Source organism: Nipponia nippon, unplaced genomic scaffold (genome assembly GCF_047370975.1).
Source record: "Nipponia nippon isolate SJK-2023a ecotype South Korea unplaced genomic scaffold, ASM4737097v1 scaffold_2, whole genome shotgun sequence".
NCBI classification, from domain to species: Eukaryota; Metazoa; Chordata; class Aves; order Pelecaniformes; family Threskiornithidae; genus Nipponia; species Nipponia nippon.
The window spans coordinates 117,771,254-117,784,335 of NW_028262336.1; the positions used below are offsets into that span (position 1 = coordinate 117,771,254).

Genomic DNA, 13,082 nt, shown 5'->3' on the forward strand with positions numbered 1-13,082 from the left:
TTTAATAGAACAAGAATTCAGAATATATGTCAAATCAATCAACTCTGTTTTAAGGAACTGAAACTTCTATTTTGACTTCATTATTCCTATTTATTCCATTCATCTAATGGCTATTATATATGTAAATTGTAACTACTAAAAGACACACTCAGTATATTTTTAATACTTTTTTTTTATGCCAGCATAACATGAGATGTGTGTACAAACGAGCCACTGATGAAAGTGAACAAGAATGTTGTAATGGGTTAAATTAGTTTTTCATTTTGAAATTTTAAGTAATACATTCGTACAAAATGTTTTAACTTGTCATAAGCTGTATTTTCCAACAGAATACTATTTAATTGTAGAATTTCAATCAACTACAGTAATAAAATTTTGAAGATTTAAACATTTTTCTTAACTTTTTCTTAAAATTGAAATATTTGGGGATAATTTTTGCCTGAAATAGACATTTTATATACCGTCACTGAATACATGTCCCTGCCACTGAAATCAGACCATTTGTATGATAAACAACATATTTGCATGGAAATGAACAGATTTTTATTCAAAGCAGCACATTTTTGCTAATGCCAATAGCTTTTATCCAAACCCAATTATTTTTCAAAACCAATGATGTGCTTTAATTTCTATCAAGATGCTTTTTACCACATTCTTTGTTTCACAGTCTGATACATTCAACTAAACTAAGAGGTATTATTTGTAGAAACAAATGAATTTGCACTAAAACCACTGAAAGTTAATTTATATTTATGCAGTTTCTTTTAGCAAATTATGTAAATTAAAAAAATAAGTTTAATTTCTATATGTCTTAGAGTAGAGTTACATTAATGTCTTATTCTCAGAAGACATTAGGTCATTTTTAATGACTCCATATTTTCTAGTTGTAATAGTCACATTTATAGTGCTCACAAACATACACCTAAGGGCTGGGTAGGAAAAAAACTATACTATTTCATGAAAAAAAAAGCAAAAGAAACAGATGAAAAAAGGATCATTTAGTTTTTGTTCTCTTTTCATTGTAGAATCTTAAGTTATCTTGAAATTGCCTATTAAAATAGGCAGGTAATAAGCATGATTCAGCTCACACTGAGGCAGAGAAGAATTTTCCAAGCAAATACTTGGTTTCTGGGAGTAGTGTGTGTGTTTTTCCTAAATCATAGACTAATCATATGAGATAATTTAGGTCTATAGGGTCTTCAGAAGATATCTAGTCCAACTTCCTGCTCAGTGCAGGGTCTCCCATGAGACCTGATCAGGTTGTTCTGAGCTTTGTCCAGTCAGGTTTTGAAAATCCTGCAAGAAGAGAAACTGCACAACCTCTCTGAGCAACCTGTGCCACTGCCCAACTGCCCTCATGACGGAAAGGTTCTCCTTATAGGTTCAATATGTATCTCAAATTTCTATTTATGTCCATTATCTCTCGTCCTCCTGCCCTGCACAGCTGAAAAGAGTTCAGCTTCATCTCCTCAATGACCAATGACCTCTGCCGACTCACTAGCAGGTGCTGTTATGTCTCTCCTGAGGTATATCTGCTCTAGGCTGAACAAACCCACCTCCTGCAGCCTCTCCTCACAGGGCAAGTGCTCCAACCCCTGCAATTTTGACTTGATTTTCTGCTCTCATTCTCCTAGCTAAGACTGCAAGACACTCACCCACTTTCCATATTGCACAGCTCCAGATGCAAATCTGGAACAATGTGGCTTCTACAAGCAACAGTTTTAAATAAGCCAAAATTATATAAAGAGCTTTCTGTGCAAGAGATGAGGAAGATTTAGAAAAAAGTCTGTAGTGCCTGGAGGATTTAGATAAATAAAAGCAATGCTTATACACATCTCATTCAGCTCATTCTCTGGTTGACATACAGACTAACATTTGACCACACATGGATAATTCATTGTTCAACACAATTAATATTTTGATCTCTATGCTTGTTTTGATATTGCTGAGCATATGCTTGTCTTTCCTCAGCTTTAATATCATCATCTGCTCTTCCTTTGTCTTTCTGACCTCCTCCTCGATCCTGTTCGATGTGTTCCCCTGACCATTTCTCTTTGCACGACAGCACAGCAGGATTCTGCTCCCGTCCTCCCTCCCTGAAGGCCCATCTCATCTTCTCACCTTCTGTAAATCCCATATCTACTCTGACAATATCTCCTAATCTTTGGATTTTTGACATTTGTGCTCCAGCCAGTATTACATTATGTTCTCTGCAGCACCTTTTTTGTAGTTATATTTGTCACAACCAGTCTGAACCCCTGCTATTATTTTTGCCAGTGCCATTTTTAATCTTAGTTTATTTTCCTCTACTGCATTTAGCTGAAGACCAGGAAGATAATACAGAATCAATCTCCACTCCTTTGCACACTATTGTAAGATTATTACTAGCATCTCTACTGCTAAGCCAAGGAACTGCCATTGTATGACTTCCTCCTTGTATGACTTCCTCCTTGTATTTCAAGTTATATAGATGTATACTTTGCATCCAAGTGTTGTAATCTTTCTAAGATTCAGATTTTTTTTGGCAAAAAATTATCTGTCCTTAGTCCTTATCATTTACAGTTTTCCTATTTTTGGTCCTGTAAACAGTTGGACTAGCTGATCATTGTAGGTCGCTTCCAACTATTCTATGCTATGCTATGCTATGCTATTCTATTCTATTCTAATTAACACCTTCTAGCTACCTCCTTCAGACTGTGAAAATCAAAATTTGATCATATTTCTGACCAGTTAGTTATGTGCTGATCACAACTATCTTTCCAACCTGTTCTGGTATCTTCCTCTTCCACCTCTGCGTTTTAAGTTCATGTGTCAAAAGTATGCTGTAAATATAATTACATTCCTGAAGCTCATTGCATACCTACTTTTTATATGAAAACAGAACTCCTAAAAAGTGGTAGAAACACTAAAGTGAAATTTTAAACACATTCCACACTTGTGTACATCAGTCTCATAGGGATATCTCAATTAAAGGGGAAGAGATTACAGAATTACTTAATTGCTGCAGATTTTTAAAAAGTCTGCTTTTATTAACCAGTTCACCAAATGATAATTCAAATGTAGCTTTCCAGGTTGTTCTGACAGTTCCCTGTATGGACATTATAATGGCAGTGATGATGAATAATATTTTAAACATGTATGGCTACAGTGAAGACATGATTCTTTACAATAATTACCTATGTCTTGATCCTGCAAACACTTCAGCAGACTTGGGTATACTGTCAACAGCCATAAGAGACAGATTAGTTGTCTGTGATAAAATTTACAAAAAATAAGAATTTTAATTCATTGCAATTGCTAAAAGCATTTTTAATCCATGGAAGTGTAGGCAGATCTGAGATTTATAGTCATAAATGTGCCAAATGCATGTAGCTCTGTCTGAATTCCATTTTACAGACACTTATCTGTGGTTCTAAAACATATGTCAGAAGGACTGCCACATAAAAAGTGCCATTGTACAATAGTTTCATCTGCACTTCCTTGCTGAAAATTCATAATAAATGTCAGTAGTTCTAGAGCCTGCAGTCACACAGCTTTAATATTCTGAATCATGACCATGAAGACATACTCATGAGAAAAAAAAAAAAAGAAAAAAAAGATCATGTTTAAAATTCCTTCAGTGCAAGCTAAAATTTTAGAAATAAAGAGTTCTCTGCTAAAAATGCCACTAAATATAGATATAGAGTGTAATAAGGAAAGAGAAAAATGTAATAAAGTGAGACTTCTTTAGAATGAGAAGGAGCAATTTAATAACTAGGCTTTTCTCACACTTGCTCAGAGATATTCTCCCTCTTTTGTTTTCAATTCCGTTCATGAAAACTTATAACTGAAAATGTGTAATAAAGGTTAAAGTTGACATAATCCATGACAGCAACATCATTTTACATAGTGAAGGGAATTGTGTTCACTGGGGAATGAGAGAAAATGGAGAGAACTGTAACATCTGACAAATTTTAACTGGAAACATTTTTGCTAAAGGCAAGGATTCAAAAAGTACTTGCATTTGGTTAAGAACCTCTCCTTTCCTTTGTAATAGATATCCCTGATCAAGGAGAACTATAATAATCACTGGACTATCTATAAATGGTATCATATAAAGCATGCTGGTTTGTTTTTACCTCATCTTCTACATTTCCTAACTGTCCTATATTGAAGGCCTAAGAATAGAAGCTCTTCTTAGTAGAGATTTCTAATAGAGAATTCAAGTTGTGTTAAACTGTTTAACCCCTCCTAAATGCTTTTTATTTTTTGAGGATGGTTTTATTTCGACAAACTGGAAGAATAACTGGCCAGCTTATTGCAATTCACAGTCAAGTTCTGATTTTTCTCTGATTCCAAATCCAAACCAAATGTTCAAATGCTTTCCTTCTCAGTGCAACGTAATAAACCAAAAATGATAGTGTACTCCAAGCCCAAAATATATTCAAGTGATGCTGGCTATATATGTTTTTTTTAGGGTGTATCAGAGGGAGCCAACAGATAGGACTCTTTATACATTACTTATATGGAAACTGAAGATGATAGTGGTGACAATGATGATCCTGAAATATACATATATACTTACATCGAAGTTGGAATGGATGACCTCCTGAAGTCCCTTCCAGCCTTAATTATCCTATGATCCTATAATTACTTTTTTTTTTTTTTAAATATGAGAACATGCAGAGATACTGTGCCACATCACCAACATCTGATTTCACGGAATGCTTTTTTTTAATTTTTTTTTTTTACTTTCCAGAAATGCCCAGCACCTTACAGGACTGTGCCTTCCACCTCAAAATAATAATAATAAAACTTCTTCAAAACCCAGCACCTTTTCTTAATGTCATTTTCATCTCATTTATCAAGGAGAAGAGCAACATTTATTTAGGTGAATGTTCTCAGGTCTGTGTAGTGATTTTGTCACAAGATGTCACAGTAAACAAGTAGATGGAACCTGAGAAATCCTCTTTATTATATCAGTCTCTATGGTTTTAATTAATTGAACTAGGATTCCGCTCAGTTACACTACTATATTTATTGTTTCACAGTTAATTCTAAAGTGTTATACTTCATAAGAAACACTAAAGGGGTGGAGAACATTATGGACTGTGGAGAGATTTATTTTCTTGACAGGATAGCTTTTTTTTTTTCTTCCCTTCAATAGGAATAGCAAAAATATACAAGTCCATTCATTAATATTATGAAAGCATTAAAAAATAACAAAATATGTAGGTAACAACATTTTTTTCCACTTGTAATTTGGTGTTTGGATATTTATAGTTAATGGCATATGATAGAATTCAGTGCTGTTTTCTGTCTATATACTTTTCTCATTCGACCTCTTTCCCTCCAGCATACACATACAATACAATCCGTGTGTTTTCACAGACACCAGGAGGAAGTGATGGAGAGGAAAGCCAAATCATGTTCTCTTTGTGAATTTTTTCAAATATTCTTAAGGCAGCAGTGATAGATACCATGAAATCCAGGTGGGGTGAAGCTTTGTATGACATCCTCCTTTCCATCAAGCTCAAAGAGTTCTCGCCTGAGCTCCAGCTCCAGAAGTTCATTATCTTGGCCTTCAGTGACAGGGTTAGACTCCAGACAGCTCTTGGTGTAGGCATTGCAACTTTTACTTCTTTGTATGGCAGACAACTCTGTTTAGTAGTAATCTACTTCTGATTTTCCAGCAATCTGGAAAATCTGATGTGTTGTGATTGCATGTACACATACTATAGCATCTATGATTCTATAATTCTACTAGTCTAACATAGGGCATATTGGACCTATTATTATTGAATCTACCAACACTGATGCCATGTAATACCAGAAGTAAGGTGTATCAGAAATGGATTCTCTCCTTTAAATCAAAAAAAGGGATGGTAGTCCATGCAATGAAAATGCACTTCTTGTAGGAGTCAAGATCCTCAGAAAAGGCTACTGTGTATATTCCAATGAATGCAGGAATTTATGCAGGATCACTGAAGCTTATTTTTTCAGGCTGGCAACACAAATGGAAGGTTTGGAGGTTTTGGAATTATAATCTTTTATATAAATAGATACTAACAAAAATATTTGTAGACATGGCACCAACAGCGTATTTTCATTAACATGCCAAACACCTTGGCATCAAATGTATCAGCGTTGCTATCTAAATGCTTGTAGAATTCTCCTGCTTGTGGATGACTGACAAGACCAGTTCCAGTTTCCAATGAAATCAATGACACGTCTCCTGCTAGCTTCAGGGGGATATGAATCATGTCCACAGTGCATCACGTCATGCAACTTTCTATTATAATTCCATACCCTTTGTTAAGTTAAAATATGTGACTTCTAAAAATGCAAGCTGCAGCAAAGTCTCCATCTTGGTCCCTCTAGCAATGTTAACATATACTTTTAGGCACACCACAGATACTCTAAACTAAGTAAAATCCTAGCTCTTGGCTTCATATGATAAAAACTACTGATACTCATGCTCAGGTCTCCTGAGTGTGAAACAAAAGTTAATTACAAGGAGCCCTGTAACTGCCTAGGCAGCACTCAATTCTTACTCGCAACATCTTTAAAAAAAAAAAAAAATTATTGGATGTGTGGAATAGAGGAAAATACATAAAAGAGAGAACTTTCTCCTGAGAATGCAGAGAAAATGTTACTACAAAATACACAAAAGACAAAGGTTTGTAAGGGTAAAGAACTATATTAGAGCATAAAAGACTTCCTGAGCTTCTAAAATGCACAGCTGGTTGCATGGCATCTGTGCATGTGGAACACGTTTGTTTTCATTTATAATGTACCTGTGTTATTATGAAGTAGCTTAATTATGATATTACAGCTAAATTTGTCCTTAAAAATATTATCAGGGATGAGGAAACTCTGCTCTTTTGTGTCTTTTATGTGATCACCTACTCAGTGGATACACCTTGCCTTTTTGTAATAATGTATAAAGTTATTACTGATGTACTCTAAGGCACCAAGAAACAGTTAAGGTAACAGATCTTGTAGGATTTCCACGGTTATGGTATAAATGTAAGTACTGTTTAGGGGTAAATGAATTAATTCAAATCTATGTCATAAATCAGAAAAAACTTTCTCAGTGTTGTTAGTTTTGCTCTCAAATACAGATGGTTGAAAAATTCTCAGTGGAACAACTTTGTCTCCAAATGTAGTCTTGTTAAAAATGAAATTGAATAATGTTGATTTTGATAAAAAATTTTAATCTGGGGAAAAGTTAAAAAGAAACATTTAAGGTTTACTGTCTTGTTCTTAAAATACTAAACAACTTTGGTAAGTTAATGGTTACATTTCATTTTTATTGCTTTGCTACATTTCAATGTCTACAGCAATGTATTACTTTTTTTTGTGATTGTATGTATACAATATTATACAAATTACATAAATAGCAGAATGTGCTCTGACACTAAACCAGAATACTTGACTTTACTGAAACACAAAAAAATAAAAAGTTCCATATTTTAAAGACATTGTGGAAAAATCTGCCCTTCATTTTGCTGAAGTACTTTCTCTCATATCAAAATGTCACATTTTCCCACAAAATTAAAATTCCAAACATCACTAATCTTAGTAGAGCTTACAGAAAACTCATTATATGACTGAATTCACAGCATGACTCCTGTGATTCTTTTGAATGTAAAAAAATGTAAAGGATTTGACAAAGTGACACATTGTGTTTCTCTTGAACAAAGTGACATGCTCTTAAGATATTAATAAGTGAGATTACATGCATACTAGAGAAAAGCATAAGCATATGAGGAAAGATAAGGACCCAAGGAAAACACCATCACCAGTGGCTTAAAATAACTGGCCAAGAGGAATCTTATTTTAAGCAATTCTTGGAGCTTTTTCCCTTCTTAGTGAAGACAAATACATTGGTTTAGAAAATGGAGGTTAACTAGTAGGTAGCAGCAATGTACCTTACTAGTCATGGTACTGCTTTTGCATTGCCCTCTGCATTACAAATCACAAATCCCTAGTCACTGTTTGAGAGAAATTTTAAAAACCTCCTACAAATTAGGTTATGTATGGGAGAAAATCCATATTCATGAATGCCTACCAGCTGTTACACTGCATTAGGTGTGCTCCTGGAGCACAAGTTCAGTTCATCCAAGAGGAACCCAGCTCATGTTCTCCAAGCCTGCTCTGGGGTGTGAACCAAAGCAGAGTTCGTGGGGATCATAAGGAGATTCAGTTCAAAAGTGCACTCTTGATTTGAATGAAAATGCTGCTGCAGGCACATCCCCCACTGCTGGGTTACATACAATCCACACAGAGAAAGCTCAGCAATAATTTGCAAAGAAATTAAATGTATGGCCATGTTTTTTGTCTCTCAGCATCTGCATAGCTTATAGAAAAGGTGAGTTAAACTTAGATGCTGCCAGAAGAAAAGACATCAGCTTTTCTGCATGTGTAACACTGGGCTCTGGGCATATAAAAACTGTACAAAAATCTTTCTGTACTTCTCTCTGCTTGCTGAATCATTTACTGCTGAAATAAATGTTTCTGAGAGCAAAACAACAGAATTGAGCATGGTGAGATAAGGCACAGCAATGACAGAATACCTATCAACAACTTACGGAGCACTGAATTGGCTGAATTCCCACAATTGTGGGACTTTAGGAATAGCCATGCGGTGCATCCATCATGCACATTGAGATGAGCATTTTCTCAGTTTCTTGAAGTATCTAAACCAGATAGGTTTGGCATAAAGAAAAGTTTTAGGTCTATATACAGCAGGTATACAAAATATTGACAAGCTTGGTTGTGTTAAATAAAAAATAATTAACAGTATCCATTTTCCTCATGGCAGATCTTTTTTGTTGTTGTTATGCTGCCTGACTTATTAAGACGTCAATAGTCCGGATCATAATTTCGTATATATTTTTTCTTCCAGTTGTATTAACAGTTAGTGAAAAGTTGCTGATCATTCACTAAAAATTTATATCACAGGAGACGTGTAGTTAAATCTTGATTTTTTTCTAGTCTAAAAAGAATGTACATTAACATTTTTAAACATGCGCATTAATTCAAGCATGTTGTACAAATATCTTTCTCCGAGGCTGCGCCATCTGGCAAAGACAACCAAAACTTTCCTTTTTTTATTATAGATATATATGCATACATGTAAGTAACAAAAATATGTAACTATATACATATACATATTTCAGAGATCACTCAATTGCCATAAAGAAGGAAGGATTTTCAAGAAAGTTTAGGGGAAACTTAAAACAAATCTCTTCAGTTTATTGATGTGTTACTGGAGATGCTGTTCAGAATGTGAATTATTCATAACCCAGAACTGTCAGAAGTTAACTTTAAATACCTGAGAGGATATCTAGTAAAAGCAGATAGGTTTGGAGTGTTCACATTTCAGAAAGACATTACCAAGAATCACATTTTTGAATGGTATGATGCTGAATTTGGTATAGAAGAATATGGAAGTGTTTTTCATAAAGAAAAAGATTGACTAGAATAAGAGGGAAAAAATAGTGCTTCTGTCACTTTCACGGATAAAAGATCATGAAGACAGATGCAGAAAGGGAATTTTTGGGTGAGACTTCATAGTCAGATAGGCAGGATGATATATCAAACGGTCATTATGCCGTTCTAACATTAATATCGATATACAGTGGTATACAAATCCCAGATAATCCTACTATGGTCAACTATTTTATTACTCTTTCAATTGAAAATTTCATTTCATTATTTGTTTCCTGAAAACTACTTATTAATTATGAAAAAACCTCTTCTGGTTTCAGCTGGGATAGAGTTAATTTTCGTCTTGGTAGCTGGTATGGGGCTGTGTTTTGGGTTTAGGATGAGAACAATGTCGATGTTACACTGATGCTTTGGTTCTTGCTAAGTAGCGCTAAGCTGTTGCTAAATAGGTGTTAAGTGGCGCTCACACTGGTCAAAGACCTTTCAGCTTCCCCTGCTCTGCCGGGTGCACAAGAAGCTGGGAGGGGGCACAGCCGGGGGGGGGGGTGCTGACCCAGGCTGGCCAAAGGGCTATTCCATACCATATGACGTCATGCTCAGTATATAAGCTGGGGGAAGGAGAAGGGAGGGAGGGACATACATACATACATACATACGGTATGATGGCGTTTGTCTTCCCAAGTAACCGTTACGCGTGATGGAGCCCTGCTTTCCTGGAGATGGCTGAACACCCGCCTGCCGATGGGAAGTAGTGAATGAATTCCTTGTTTTGCTTTGTTTGCGTGCACGGTTTTTGTTTTGCCTATTTAACTATTCTAATTTATTTTACTTCAATTATTAAACTGTTCTTATCTCAACCCACGAGTTTTCTCCCTTTTACCCTTCTGATTCTCTCCCCCATCCCACTGGTGGGGAGTGAGCAAGCGGCTGCGTGGTGCTTAGTTGTTGGCTGGGGTTAAACCACGACAAAACCCAAACTTTGTGATGACATTAATAAATTGCCTTGAAAAATTAATTTAAAAAAAACCCTAACTGTCCAAGAAGCATATTTTTATTTTATATTGTGTTTTTATTATTATTATTATTATCTTGGTTTTATATTGTTTTCTTGGTTCAGAATTTTTTTTTGTTTCAAAACTCATGTTTAGTAAAGCACATGCTAAAAGATTAAGCTATAATATTTTCTGTTAAAGTGAACAAAAAAAGATTTATTGAAACTCTGATCATTTAACCTGTTTTATTTTTCTTCATGTTTTTTGTTACGACTACTCATTTCAGGTTGGCACTCAAATGGTTTCTTCAATCCTCAACATTTTCAGATGATAAACATTATTTTTTCCTAGTTCAGTACAGATTTTAACTTTATAGGGCCCATCAACTCAAAGGATAAATTACAGTGGAGTGGGATTAGCATACAGCAAAGCTCTTCTCCCAGAGGTATTACAACGTAAACTGCTATGGTAGAAGGAGGTAAAAGACAAAAGGAATGGTCTGTTTTGCAAATGATGAAGGCAGGGCAGGGGAAGGAAGGTGCAGACACTTTTTGAAAAGATGGAGAGAAGGACACCTTGGGTATTTAATATGCAGAGTATTGCAAGTCTGCGCTCTGAGGATGGCAGTGTACATTCAGCACAGAAATTAGAGAATCAGCTCAAGGTAGTGGTGGATTAGGAAGCACGCAATGGAAATCCTTGCCCCCCCCCTACCAAAGTCTCCTGATGAGGTCTAAAAGGGAATGGTCTAGTCAGGAGTTTATCTCAATGCCAGTTAATTCCTAGTCTTAATATCCATTCTTGCATTTTCTAATCCTTCTAATTTCTGTTTAAGAAGACTATATGGTAAAAATGTGTCATGTGACCCATTTCTTTGAGCTCATTGGTCCATGGTCACCTAAAGTTTGTGAAAATTTCTGTCTTTTTGGTGAAAAGTCTTAGCTTCCCTTCCTTCTCAATTTGTATCATCAACAGCTTTGCTTTATTCAGGTCAATAAAGTTATTCTAATTTAGATCAATGAGTATTTATACCTAAAAATCTTTTAACAAGCACTTCACACAAGTAATGTGGATATTCATCTCACCTAACTGCATACATCTAACCTTATTCATCTATATCTATGTAGGTCACCCCAGGCTCCCTTTATAGAGAACAGAAAAAGCAGTCACTTTTAGGACACAATTCATCTAATTTGATTTCAATATCTACCTTAACGTGAGACTGATGATGCTCTAGAAATACATATAAGGGAGGTCTATGGTGACTAGATTAGATGAAGACATCCACATTGTACATCTTATTTCATTAGACTTTTTTCTCTAGATATATTACTATATAATAGAAATGTTTGATACTCATATAGCAAGGAATGTGTTGGGTCTTTGTAAAAAGACAAAAATACACAGTTTATCTGTATCTTACGAGTGTTAGACAAAACAGAAGTGCTATGGTGAGCAATCAATGCCACTTTGAAACAAAGTAGACCAAGCAGTTTTGAGTCCATGTGTTTATCACTTCAGCTTTATACTTTGATCGTATGCAATAAAGGGCCAGAATTAAATGACCTTTTAATTCAGGACTTGTCTTTCCCTCAGTTTTCTATTGCTTTATCATCACAGGTAGCATTTGTAAATGTAATGCACATGGATTCTGTTGTACTAAACCTTAGAAAGACTGCTCTTTTCTCGTATGGTATTTAGAAAAGAATGTATTTAGTTTTTATATTGCTTACTTATTATGCAGAAGTTCACTTCCAGATCTCAGTGTTTGTGCCAGGTGTAACCAAAATCTACTGTTTTTACTCCTAGCTCCCTTTGTTAGAGAAGAGTTTATGCTTTGTTCCAGAACCTATTCCTTAAGAAAGATTGCTTCTGTGAAAAATAAAGTAGCTTTTTCTGCCTAGAGATGATGCAGAAGTAAACCTACGATCCTGTTTCTGACTGCAATAGGTTGTGTTCTATTATCATTTACAACAGTGTAAAGCCTGAGCTATCTGAGAAGAACGAAGTGGAGTGAAATTTTATGGCATTCCTGAAAAGAAAAAAAAAAAAAAAAAAGAAAGAAAAGATTTCATCTTTCTGAGGCACAGACAGAATATCCAGTTATATCTGTACTGCCTTGGGTAGCCATGCCTCTGTTCAGGCTCAAGTTCACCAAAGTGGTCTGGGTCAGTCCCATTCATGCCATGAGCATAAGCATTAGCAGCTTTCCTTTATCGGTTGCAGTATACCTTGCTTCAAAAGCAATGAACACCAATTACCTAGTAGTAACACACAAATTCTTACTTCACCATAACAGAATTTTAAAACATCTTATATGAATAATTTCCCCATCATCCCGCCTCTGGAAGAGACATTTTCTGTCTCCTACCCTCGTGTGAACTGTGAACTGGCCAAGCATGATGCTTCCTGTTGCTTTTGAGTTTGTGATGATAAGATCTGATATAGAGGCACCAGCAGGAGATGAACAAGCAATCCCTTGGCCTTGGTATAAGGGATCAAAGGACTTTACTTGCTCTTTCAAATAGACCATGGTGGAAAGAAAGGTAGCCATGACTGTACCTTTCATATTCATCATGAAGTTGCAAAGCAGAAAAGGAGTCTGTAACTAGAAAGGACTAGTAATTTATCATAACATTGGCCTTAGGGACCATC

At 35.4% G+C, this 13,082-nt stretch overlaps 1 protein-coding gene across 5 annotated transcripts in view; it reads right to left on the reverse strand.

Annotated features, from left to right (window-relative positions):
* CNTN5 (contactin 5) overlaps positions 1 to 13,082 on the reverse strand; it is a 660,854-nt gene that overhangs the window by 614,784 nt on the left and 32,988 nt on the right. The window contains exon 1 of one of the 5 annotated variants that reach the window (XM_087758091.1): positions 10,092 to 10,149. The exons of the other annotated variants lie outside the window; for them this stretch is intronic. The gene's annotated coding sequence lies outside the window, so the exon portion shown is untranslated. Of the gene's footprint in view, positions 1 to 10,091; positions 10,150 to 13,082 lie in introns of those variants that run through there. 5 annotated transcript variants of the gene reach the window in all.